We start from the raw sequence: 13,791 nt of genomic DNA, 5'->3' as shown, positions 1-13,791 counted from the left end.
TCAGCATTTCAATGGTATTTTGTGTGTTAAAAATGTAAATGCCCAGTTTAACGATGACATTAACGCATATAAAAATAAATGAAGAAACTTACAGGTTAATATCAAGGATAAATTTACCTATATATCTCTATTTGATGAGAAAAAGGATGGATAAGCTATATCCCATATTCCAAAAGTGCAATCCTTTCAATTCATTGCTCAAAATGAAAGTCACGTATACACCATTTCCATATGTCATATGTTGTTTGCCTCTTATATCACGTTTATACTAAAATTGTGTGCGAAATGAACAAAAGTTTCCGTCAATAACTTTATTTATCGCTATTTTGTGCATTTTTCCTTTGATCTTTTTCTGTGATAATTTTTAAATTATGCTTCTTGCTTGAGATGGAAAAATTATCGCTAGAAACTAAGGAGGCCACGTGGTGTTGCTAACGAAATTGACATTGAAATTGACAACGTCGTCATAGGTAAAATAGCGATAAACATATTATCATTGGTCATCTCAACTCGATTGCTTTTCTCACTTTCGCTGTACCAGTTCAAGCGAGAAAATCAATCTCGTTGAGATAATCAACGATAATCTATAATCATCGCTATTTTGTGCATTTTTCCTTTGATCTTTTTTGTGATAATTTTCATATCATGCTTCTCGCTTGAGATGGAAAAATTATGGCTAGAAACTAAGGAGGCCACGTGGTGTTGCTAACGAAAGTAACATTGAAATTGACAACGTCCTCATAGGTAAAATAGCGATAAACAGATTCTCATTGGTCATCTCAACTCTTAGTTATGTGCCCTTGAGTATGAAGGTGTGAAAATCTTGGGAGACTTAAAAGAGAGATAAAATATATTTTCCAGTGTATTATGTTGAGATGTTTTCTGATTCTATATCAGAATAGACATTATGTGTGAAGCTGTTATAGTTTATTCGAATTTTTAGTGACCAAATAGTAACTTTTGTAAAGATTTTCGAAAGTGATTGAATCGGAGTTCACAACACACAAAATGGCTGACCAGGTAACGAAAGACAAACAACAACAACAACAATCAAACTTAGATAGTTATTTTAAAAATACACCAAAACATAGTGGTAAAAGGTTACAACCATCCAGTAGTCCCGACAACTTATCTCCATCTATGCAACAAGTTGAAAAGGTAGCAAGAACAGCCAACCTTGATTCATCTCTCAGTGGCTCTATCGTTTCTGAACATGACAGTTCTGAACAGATAATATCATCCATTGAAAATGAAACTGTATTCAAGCTATCTGATGTCGTTTGTGCTACGCTAAAAAATCAAGAGTTTTTGGACTCCATCATTCCTCTCATCACTGAAAAGGTAATTGAAATGGTCAAACCTAAAATTGCACTGATCGTTGACGAATGTATTCAGCCTCATTTACTTACTATCAAACACAATAAAGAAGCACTTATTTTGAAAGATGTTGAACTTAACAATCAAAAAGAGCAAATAAATTATTTAAACCGCAAATTAGACAAGATCGAAGCCAGAGTCGAGGAACAGGAACAGTATTCGCGAAGAACCAGTTTACGATTCCATAATGTTCCTGCACCAACTGACGACAAAGGCGATATTATCAAGCCTATAGACACAGATTCCCTTATCCTTGGTATTTGCTATAAGCAATTGAAATTGAAGTTAGACACGAGAGATATTGGCAGATCCCATCCCATAGGTGAGATTAAAGACGGGAAAATTTCCATCATTGTACGGTTCCTGTCGTATCGTCAAAGGCAGTTGGTTTTCAGCAATAAACGCAAATTGAAAGGAAACACAAACAAAACTTTCATTGCTGAAAACCTTACAAAACACAGATACAATCTTCTGCACAGACTTAACACATTGCGTGAGAAAGGTAAAATCAATTCGTTTTGGACACATGACGGGTCCATATTGATTAAACAATCTGAGAATTCTCGTCCGAAAGTGGTAATTTCTAGGCAGGACATATATAAGCTTGGTGGGGAAGTCCTTGAAGGTGATGACCAGAAAGAGGATTAGACATTCCGTGTACATCATAGTCTTATGTCCGTTGACTTGTATTTGTATAAATAACACAATTCTTAAATTGTTTTATCAATTTAATTGTATACACTAGTCTTGTATAGATAATTATACTCCTTTTTTCTGTATTGCTATACTGGATATTTCTTTTCTCGCTACACGTGTTAAGCATCACGTGTCTGTGTTTGTTTATTTATATTTCATTTATTTGCAATTTAAAACATGTGACATGAAATTATAACTCAACTCTATTACACTTGAGTGATTTAAAATAACTTAGATACACATGAACTTGTTACGCTCCTGTAACTTTAATAATGATCGTTCTTCAAACGTTTTTATAGCTTACCTGTATTGATTAAATGAAAAGATAGATTAATCTATTTACCTTATATTTACACTTCACAAAAGAGCTTCCGTTTTAAAAAACTTCACATTTTGTTTTCTGATTTATTTGATTATAAAATTGTTTCCTCCCCCTCAAATGACATCGAAACTAAATTCATCATAACTAAATTGATCTCTCTGATTTCATTACAACTGCATCGAACATTCCTATGATGTTCCAATTTTGCCTTTTGTACATAAATTTTTGTTTTCCCTTATTTTTTATTTGCCTGAATTTCATGAATGATCATTCGATTTATATGTGTTTATATCTTGCATCATGTTTTACAAAGCAGTCCTATTTTCTAATTGTCATTTACATGTATTCTCTTGTATTTGACAATGGGTAATGACATCGTAGCATATAGAATGACAATAGGACTGTTTTATCACAAGATAAGTCTGGGTTGTTTGAGAAAAACATTTGTATCTTTCTCAGTGTATGAATTTCTTGCCGTTTTATTTACGAATATTTCAAGACTTAAACTATGTATTTTTAATTTATACAGATCTTCTGCTAATATGATTTCATTGTACATACTGTTATTATGGTTGTTGCTAATATGTGGTGACATCGAACCGAACCCGGGTCCTGAGCGCACACCAGAAATATCTGAGAAAACATTGTCAATTTTCCATGGTAATATAAGAAGCCTTAGAAATAAACTGAATTATATTGTCGATATTATTGAAGATTACGATGTCGTATTCTTGACAGAAACCCATTTAGACTCAAATATTACAGATTCTGATTTATATATATCCGGTTTTGAAATACCAGTTCGAAAAGATAGAAATTCTCATGGGGGTGGCATTATTATGTATTATAAAAGTTATGTTCGCATAACTCGTCGACATGATTTGGAGAATTGCCAACTTGAGAGTATGTGGTTTGAGTTAAAAACTAAATTGCGATCAATATTGATAAACATCAATTATAGGTCGGAACGGCAATCTTCAGTTTATTTCTGGCAGTATTTTGATCAAATGTTGAAAAATGCCCTTGATGAAAATAATAACATAATTTGCTTAGGTGACCTGAATAAAAACTTTATGTCAGATCTACCGTCAAATATAAGAGATATTTTTTTCATCAGTGGCCTTGTTAACATAATTGACAAAGCTACTCATTTTGACACACGAACTGGTAGCACGTCTTTACTTGATCCTATTTTAGTCACTGATTCGATACCGGTTTTAGATAAAGACACAATACCTTTTGATAGAGGTATTAGTGATCATGATGGAACATACGTCACAATTAATTGTGGTTTTAGTAAAAGACGAACTTATAATAGATCGATATGGGATTATAAAAAAGGTGATTATGACCTTATGAAACAAAAAGTAGTTGAAACAAATTTGGAATATTTGATTTCTGATGCAAGTGATGTTCATGTTGCTGCGACTAATTTCACGAACTCATTTCTTAATATAGCCTCAGAGTGCATACCTACAAGGGAAGTAACTATAAGATGTGACGATAAAGTTTGGTATGATTCGGATTTGCGGCGTGAAACGAGAAAACGCGACAGGCTTCGGAATATTTTTATTCGCTCAAATAGTACATCCGCAGAAAAGAAATTTAAACAACAAAGAAACAAAGTAAATAATTTGAAAAAGCAAGCAAAAAAATATTTTTTTACCAGTATTAATGAAAATTTAGATGAATTAAAAGTTACAAACTGTAAACAATACTGGAAAACGGTTAACATGTTAATTAAAAGTGATACACCGTCTCATGATTTACCACCCATGACGGACCCTGATCACAACTTTAAACTTGCGTATGAGGGAAGCGAAAAGTCCGACATTTTAAATAAATATTTTTGTTCAATTTCTAATTTAGATGGCGCTAGTAAAGATTTGCCGGAATTTGACGACCGATGTCTTGAATTTATTTCACAAATTGTAGTTAGTGAACAAGATGTACTTGATATTCTTTCAACGCTCGATGTTAATAAAGCTGTTGGGCCAGATATCGTTAGCAACAGAATGTTACTTGCCGTTAGAAATGAAATTTCCAAACCATTATGTCTACTTTTTAACAAATCTTTAAATGATAAAATATTTCCGGACCAATGGAAGATTGCACATGTTATTCCCTTATTCAAAAGTGGTGACAAGTCATTACCGTCTAACTACAGGCCAGTCTCCTTATTGTCATGTGTGAGTAAAGTCTTAGAAAAGATTGTTTTTAAAAATATTTTTAACCATTTACATGGAAATACATTATTATACAAGTATCAATCCGGATTTATTCCAGGATACTCAACTTCGCATCAGTTGATAGAATTGTATAACAAAATTTTGAGTGCACTAAATGAAAAGCTTTTAACAAGTTACATTTGCTGATATAAGCAAAGCATTTGATACTGTTTGGATTAAGGCTTTATTACATAAACTTGAAAAATATGGTATAAAAGGAGACTTGCTATGTTGGTTGAAAAGTTACTTGTCTAGACGATCTCAGAGAGTTGTCATAAAAGATTCATTATCAAACATTGGAAAACTTAACGCTGGTGTGCCTCAGGGGTCAGTATTAGGACCCTTGTTGTTTTTAATATACATAAATGATATAGCTGATGGTATGTCTGGATTCGGAAGGCTTTTTGCAGATGATACTTCAATAGGTCATACTGCACCTGATGAATCCACTTTGAAAAATTCAATCAGTAGAGATCTTGATTATTTAAGTAAGTGGTCAGAAAAATGGCTAGTGAAGTTTAATCCTAATAAAACTGATATTATGATATTCAGTTTGAAAAATATTTACAGTGATATTACTTTTGATTTTGGTGGTGCTACATTGAAACCAGTTAGTGTCATATTTAGTAATGATTGTAAATGGAATAAGCATGTTGATAAACTGATTGAGAAAACTACGAAGCAGCTTAATGTTTTACGCAAACTAAAATATCGACTAAAAAGGGAATATTTGGAAAAAATTTATATGATTTTTATTCGTCCGATACTTGAGTATTCATCAGAAGTTTGGGATAATTGTGGGAACACAAATTCTGATCGGATAGAAAATATTCAAATCGAGGCTGCTCGCATAGTTACTGGATTACCAAGTTATGCTAGCCGAAACGCTATTTACAGGGAGACGGGATGGGAAAAATTAATCGTAAGGCGGGAGGTAAAAAAGTTAGCCATGTTTTATAAAATTATTAACAATCAGGCTCCAGATTATTTACATGACTTGGTTCCAGAATTTGTGTCTGATATTAGTAATTACAATTTACGAAACAGACACAATATCACTATTCCAGTGAATCGTTTGTCGGTTTATCAACATTCTTATTTCCCAGCATCCATAACATTGTGGAACACTTTAGATATTATTATTAGACAGAGTCCTACATTTTCATCATTTAAAAGCAAATTGCTTATGTTATACTATAAGAATAAAAAACCTCCGAGTCATTTTTGCTCTGGAGACCGCTTACTATCTGTATTACATGCAAGGTTGCGAAACCATTGTAGCACTCTTCAATCTGATTTATTTAATGCAAACTTAGTACAAGATGCCAATTGTTTATGTGGCTTCATCAATGAAGATGCTAAACATTATTTATTATATTGTAACAATTTTTCATCAGAAAGACTATTAATGATGAATGAAATCAATGTTTTTGCTATCAATATTACAATTGAGTTATTGCTCTCTGGTGATGAGTCTTTGAGTTCTGAAGAAAATGATAGTGTTTTTCTATCTGTACAAAAGTATATAAAAAGTACCAAGCGTTTTTCTCAACTTTGACAACCTTATTCTGTAACAGATCTTACTAGAACATGATCAATGTATGTATGCTCTTTTGGGAACGATAATCGAATGATCTTTATGATTGACTTTTGTATTCTGAAACGTTTCAATGGATTTAAGTAAAAAACAAAATTGATACTTACAATTACGTGTAGATTTATTCCGTTTTTCTGTTAATCCGTAACTATAAACTATGAGTGTGTAATTTACATTTAAACAAATTCACACACACACATGACTAAAGTCATTTGTCATGTACACTAACATATTTAATTTACAGTTCGGTGTGTTTGCATTTATTTCTTCTGAAAAAAGGCGCATTCGATTGGTTATAATAAGTGTTAAATATCCATTGATTCGATTCTAAAAATTTATATGTAATTTATTTTTTATATCTTCATGCTAAACTAATAATTGGTTAAAGTCAGATTTATGTAATGTTCATTCATGTGTATATTTATGTATATATTGGAGAAGACGTTACTAAGTTGGAAAACTTGTGTCTAATCCATTTGTCTCTTTTTGGAACAATCTCAACTCGATTGCTTTTCTCAATTTCGCTGTACCAGCTCAAGCGAGAAAATCAATCTCGTTGAGATAATCAACGATAATCTATAAAACTGCATTTATCGGATTTAGTGTTCATATCTGACCCCCGATATCTCCCTTTTCCTTATAATTCAATAAATTCAGCCGTCCATATTTTTCCCTTGGATTCACTTTTTTCTATTTTATACTGACATACTATATGATTTTAAAAATTAAGTTCAAATGTTTTGATCAAATTATACCCATGTATTTTAGGACGTTTCTTTAAACAGTGCAATGGTAAAGGATCTAGAATAGTGACCAGTTTATTGTTGCTATTGTTTATTGTCTTTTTTTTTTTTTTTTACTTTTGTTTATTGTTACTTTTGTTTATTGTTACTTTTGTTTATTGTTACTTTTGTTTTTTGTTTTTGTTAAAAAGGATGGATAAGCTATATCCCATATTCCAAAAGTGCAATCCTTTCAATTCATTGCTCAAAATGAAAGTCACGTATACACCATTTCCATATGTCATATGTTGTTTGCCTCTTATATCACGTTTATACTAAAATTGTGTGCGAAATGAACAAAAGTTTCCGTCAATAACTTTATTTATCGCTAGTTTGTGCATTTTTCCTTTGATCTTTTTCTGTGATAATTTTTAAATTATGCTTCTTGCTTGAGATGGAAAAATTATCGCTAGAAACTAAGGAGGCCACGTGGTGTTGCTAACGAAATTGACATTGAAATTGACAACGTCGTCATAGGTAAAATAGCGATAAACATATTATCATTGGTCATCTCAACTCGATTGCTTTTCTCACTTTCGCTGTACCAGTTCAAGCGAGAAAATCAATCTCGTTGAGAAAATCAACGATAATCTATAATCATCGCTATTTTGTGCATTTTTCCTTTGATCTTTTTTGTGATAATTTTCATATCATGCTTCTCGCTTGAGATGGAAAAATTATGGCTAGAAACTAAGGAGGCCACGTGGTGTTGCTAACGAAAGTAACATTGAAATTGACAACGTCGTCATAGGTAAAATAGCGATAAACAGATTCTCATTGGTCATCTCAACTCGATTGCTTTTCTCAATTTCGCTGTACCAGCTCAAGCGAGAAAATCAATCTCGTTGAGATAATCAACGATAATCTATAAAACTGCATTATCGGATTTAGTGTTCATATCTGACCCCCGATATCTCCCTTTTCCTTATAATTCAATAAATTCAGCCGTCCATATTTTTTCCTTGGATTCACTTTTTTCTATTTTATACTGACATACTATATGATTTTAAAAATTAAGTTCAAATGTTTTGATCAAATTATACCCATGTATTTTAGGACGTTTCTTTAAACAGTGCAATGGTAAAGGATCTAGAATAGTGACCAGTTTATTGTTGCTATTGTTTATTGTCTTTTTTTTTTTTTTTTTACTTTTGTTTATTGTTACTTTTGTTTATTGTTACTTTTGTTTTTTGTTTTTGTTAAAAAGGATGGATAAGCTATATCCCATATTCCAAAAGTGCAATCCTTTCAATTCATTGCTCAAAATGAAAGTCACGTATACACCATTTCCATATGTCATATGTTGTTTGCCTCTTATATCACGTTTATACTAAAATTGTGTGCGAAATGAACAAAAGTTTCCGTCAATAACTTTATTTATCGCTATTTTGTGCATTTTTCCTTTGATCTTTTTCTGTGATAATTTTTAAATTATGCTTCTTGCTTGAGATGGAAAAATTATCGCTAGAAACTAAGGAGGCCACGTGGTGTTGCTAACGAAATTGACATTGAAATTGACAACGTCGTCATAGGTAAAATAGCGATAAACATATTATCATTGGTCATCTCAACTCGATTGCTTTTCTCACTTTCGCTGTACCAGTTCAAGCGAGAAAATCAATCTCGTTGAGATAATCAACGATAATCTATAATCATCGCTATTTTGTGCATTTTTCCTTTGATCTTTTTTGTGATAATTTTCATATCATGCTTCTCGCTTGAGATGGAAAAATTATGGCTAGAAACTAAGGAGGCCACGTGGTGTTGCTAACGAAAGTAACATTGAAATTGACAACGTCGTCATAGGTAAAATAGCGATAAACAGATTCTCATTGGTCATCTCAACTTGATGCTTTTCTCAATTTCGCTGTACCAGCTCAAGCGAGAAAATCAATCTCGTTGAGATAATCAACGATAATCTATAAAACTGCATTATCGGATTTAGTGTTCATATCTGACCCCCCATATCTCCCTTTTCCTTATAATTCAATAAATTCAGCCGTCCATATTTTTCACTTGGATTCACTTTTTTCTATTTTATACTGACATACTATATGATTTTAAAAATTAAGTTCAAATGTTTTGATCAAATTATACCCATGTATTTTAGGACGTTTCTTTAAACAGTGCAATGGTAAAGGATCTAGAATAGTGACCAGTTTATTGTTGCTATTGTTTATTGTCACTTTTTTTTTTTTTACTTTTGTTTATTGTTACTTTTGTTTATTGTAACTTTTGTTTTTTGTTTTTATTAGCCTTACCTATAGTCTTGAGAAGTTAGCAATATCCTTTGACTCTACTTTCCGCTATATAGATGACGTTCTTTCACAAAACAATTCAAATTTTGTGACTATGTGGATCGCATCTGTCCCATCGAATTGGAGATAAAGGATACTACAGATACAGTTAAGTAGGCTTCATATCTTGACTTACATCTAGAAATTGACAATGAGGGTCGGTTGAAGACAAAACTTTACGACATAAGAGACGATTTCAGCATTCCACTTGTGAACTTTCCATTTCTAAGTAGCAACATTCCAGCAGCACCTGCATACGGGGTATATATCTCCCAATTGATACGATATTCCCGTGCTTGCATTTCCTATCATGATTTTCTTGATAGAGGGTTACTGCTCACAAGGAAGATATTAAACCAAGACTTCCAAATGGTGAAGTTGAAATCATCCCTTCGTAAATTTTACGGACGCCATCACGAGTTGGTTGACCGTTATGGAATAACCGTTTCACAAATGATATCGGATATGTTCCTTACGTCATTCCCCTTCCCTTTCATGAATTTGACCTACCGAATTAGACTTTTTACCGGATTTGTAATCACATAAGCAACACGACGGGTGCCGCATGTGGAGCAGGATCTGCTTACCCTCCGGAGCACCTGAGATCACCCCTATTTTTTGGTGGGGTTCGTGGGGTTTATTCTTTAGTTTTCTATGTTGTGTCAGGTGTACTATTGTTTTTCTGTTTGTCTTTTTCATTTTTAGCCATGGCGTTGTCAGTTTGTTTTAGATTTACTGTCCCTTTGGTATCTTTCGTCCCTCTTCTTTTACGAAGCATTTGATAGACGGAAAAAAACACAAAAATGTATATTGATAAATTACACCAAACGGCATAACATGTAGATCATCACAGTCGGAACTGGTTTAATTACAAAGATTTTTATAGATTTTAAAACAAATATTTTGTGCTTCAGAAAAATGCATGAAAATTAGATAAGGCTAATTTTTGTTTTCATTTAATAGAAAAGTACTAATTATATGGCAAGCATGCAAAAACAAAAATGTTCCTTGTTTAGTACCTTCAATATTTTTCTCTACAATATCTTCCATGCATATGTATGCAGCATACTTTTCATTTACCGAGTATTTATGAATTTTTAATAAATAAAGGCAACAGTAGTATACCGCTGTTCAAAACTTATAAATCCATGGACAAAAAACAAAATCGGGGCAACAAACCAAAACCGAGGGAAACGCATTAAATATAAGAGGAGAACAACGACACAACACCGAAACGCAACAGCACACAGAAACGGACCAAGCAACAGACAATACACCATGAGAATAACAATAAGTTTGTTTCTTATTTTGCGGAATATGCGTTATTTAATTCTCAACTTTGCAGTCATTCTTTGAATAAGTATTTCTTGTACGAAAATTTAAAGCCACATCAATTTTATTTCTTGATTTTCGGGCTTTTGGCCAAACTATAAAAGAACACAAATACATGTTTGTCAATGAACTCCACGTTACTTAATTTCATAATACACAAAGAATCCCATGTAGGGCCAATCTTTCTCTAGTCTTATATAGCATTAAATGTTTTAAGGATGTCATATTATCATAATTCAAAATTAAATTTGTGTTTTTTATAGTTTATATCTGAGATACTGAAATTTCAGTGACAGTCATGAAGTAGCCAATATAAATAAGAAGATGTGGTATGTTTGCCAATGAGACAACTTTCCACAAGAGACCGACAGGACTCATCATTAACAAATATAGGTCACCGTACGGTCTCCAACAATGAACAAAGCCCATACCGCATAGTCAGCTATAAAAGACTCCGAAATAACACTGTAAAACATTGATTATTGTCATGTATCATAATTTCCATCGCTCATTCACATATTTTGTGGCATATCTAGTGTTTGGAAATTTCTGTAAATTAACAAAGTTCGTGTTTTCCCATTTCCAAATTTCTTGAAGCTTGTTCACCCTTCCAATTTTAAGGTATACTAGTATGTACATGTAGCTGTTTTCATAAGAACTATTAATTATATATGCATAAACAGAAATGTCATAAGATGTTGGTACGTTTCGTAAATAATTCATCGCCATAATTTCATAATATGCTATCAGATTTACGTTTTTAGTGTCAATATCAATAAAACAGTTTCCAGTTACGATTATCTTTTTTATTTTTAGATACCATAATTACGATTATCTTTTTTCCGAGTTACGATTATCATTCCGAATTTTTCAACAGCTATTTTCACAGCGCTTAGACAATTCCAATGCAACGTTACGATTCAAATATGATGAAATGGTAAAGATAAACCTTGCAGCTGAGTAACTATTGACAAATACATGCTACATTTAAGAAAAACGAGTGTAAAGATTTTACCTATATCTACTGTCGCCATATTGGGATAATCGTAATTGCAGTTACTATTATCTCTTTAATACCAGTGCCTTAACATCTAGCCAATTTAGAAAAGTAAATGGATACCAATACGCACAGTAAAATTCAATTCAAGAGAAGTCCGAGTCCGATCTCAAAAGAGGTAATAAAAGACAACAAAAATGACAACAAAACAATGATAACAACAGACTATTAGCAGTAACTGACATGCCAGCTCCAGACCTCAACTTAACTGATTGAACTATTATGTCTTCATCATATGAATATCAGGCACAATCCCTCCCGTAAGGGGTTTAGTAGTATATGATCATTAAATATATGAGGGGAACATAACCCGTGATATGCCAACAACTGGTTTTAAAATAAATGTGCTTTATTCAGATGCAAAGAACGTATAAGTGAATTAATAATAAAGCCAAAATATGCAATCTTCAAGGACCTGACAACAGTATCGTAACGTTATCCCTTCTTTAAAATAAGTCTGCTTAACGGTTTTTCTTAGCGTCTGAGATGAATACTGACATGTTTGTGCTTTGTAAAGAATATTTCCATAAAAGATCGGATGTGAAATACCTGAACGTATAAGATGTCTGCATGTTGAGTTATATTTTCGAATACTGTCCTTGTATCGATGATAAAATTAAGTAAATGTTTTCTCTAGAATGTGATATCAAAAACCCTGGTGTAATAATTGTTCAGTAATACATAACTTTCTTTCGCTAAAATCTTAAGCATTGTCACAAACACGAGCGAATCGTACAAGTTGAGATATATAAAAAACGTAAGATGGTGACAAGGGAACGTCACCATCTAAAAATGGATAATTAGCTATAGGAAATGAAAATCATCTCTTTCCTCATAAAATGTTGTACTACGCTTTCCGTTAATGATAAAGATATCAAGATCGAGGAAAATACAGTGGTCATTGATAGTATTGGCTTTATCTAACGTAAGTTCAACAGGATAAATTTCTTTAATATACATACTGAAGTTGACCTTATTGAGAGCCAATATTTTATCCACATTCCTAAAAGTATTATTATTATTTTGTAACAAAAGTTGTTTCAATGGTGATTTTAGTCAAAAATTGAAACTCATAGCAATACATAAACAGTTCCACATTAAGTGGTGCACAGTTAGTCCCCGTAGAAATTTAAAAACTTGAAAAAATACTGAATCTCCAAAACGAACAAAAATATTATCTAGTAAAAACTTATAAGGACAGATATAGTATCAAAGCATACCCAATTGACATAGTTCTTTTGTTTATTGCTACTAGAAAATGACCTTAAAGAGTTTGAACATAAGAATTCGCATTCTGACATTTTAAATGCCCATTTAGTTATGTATGTGATTTTATTTCTTAATGAGAATATGAGGCAAAGTGGTATATATATATAGGGTAGAAAAATCACAATTTTGAATAGATTGAAAATCACCAAGCATGCAATTCATCAAGTACTAACAACGAGTATTTGACACTCAAAACTAATTAATTCCACTATTTTCAAAGGCCTTATTTGAAAAATTTATCATTAGGCTTTTAATTGTACCAAGTGTACTAGTAAGGAAAATAGACAATTTAGTAGTTGAACAATTGCTTGAAGACGAAATAAATATACAGTGTTTATGTGTTTTGTGTAGCTTTGGAAGCCAGTACATATTTGGGACTTTCAACGTATTTGGTTCTGCTTGTAAAGAGGTAGCTAAAATTTTATGTTTGTTACAGATGTCGTTTTCTGAAAATGGAGTCAATTTGAATGTTTGTGAATGGGCGATTTATTTTTTAGGAACATCAAGGTAAAATTTGCGTCAAGCCATTGTTATATTATTATTAATTATGGTCACACGCTGAAATGTCTCGCATTCCGTACTAACTATTGATATTATTTTGATAGTCCTAATATATAAGCTTTACTACACCTTTTACTTGAACTTAGCATGATCCCGGAAAATGAGATCAAGGTCATATGAACCAAACGAGAAATACATGTTCACCTTACAATTATTCAATACACCAAATGTAGTTGACCTACAGCTTATAGTTTCTAAGAAACAGACTTAACAAAGAAAATTAAACAATGACCATAAAAATGAGGTCAAGATCAGATGAATCATGCCAGGCAA

Source organism: Mytilus trossulus, chromosome 12 (genome assembly GCF_036588685.1).
Source record: "Mytilus trossulus isolate FHL-02 chromosome 12, PNRI_Mtr1.1.1.hap1, whole genome shotgun sequence".
Taxonomy (NCBI): Eukaryota; Metazoa; Mollusca; class Bivalvia; order Mytilida; family Mytilidae; genus Mytilus; species Mytilus trossulus.
The sequence above is the reverse complement of the archived record's forward strand: the minus strand, read 5'-3'. Positions refer to the sequence as shown.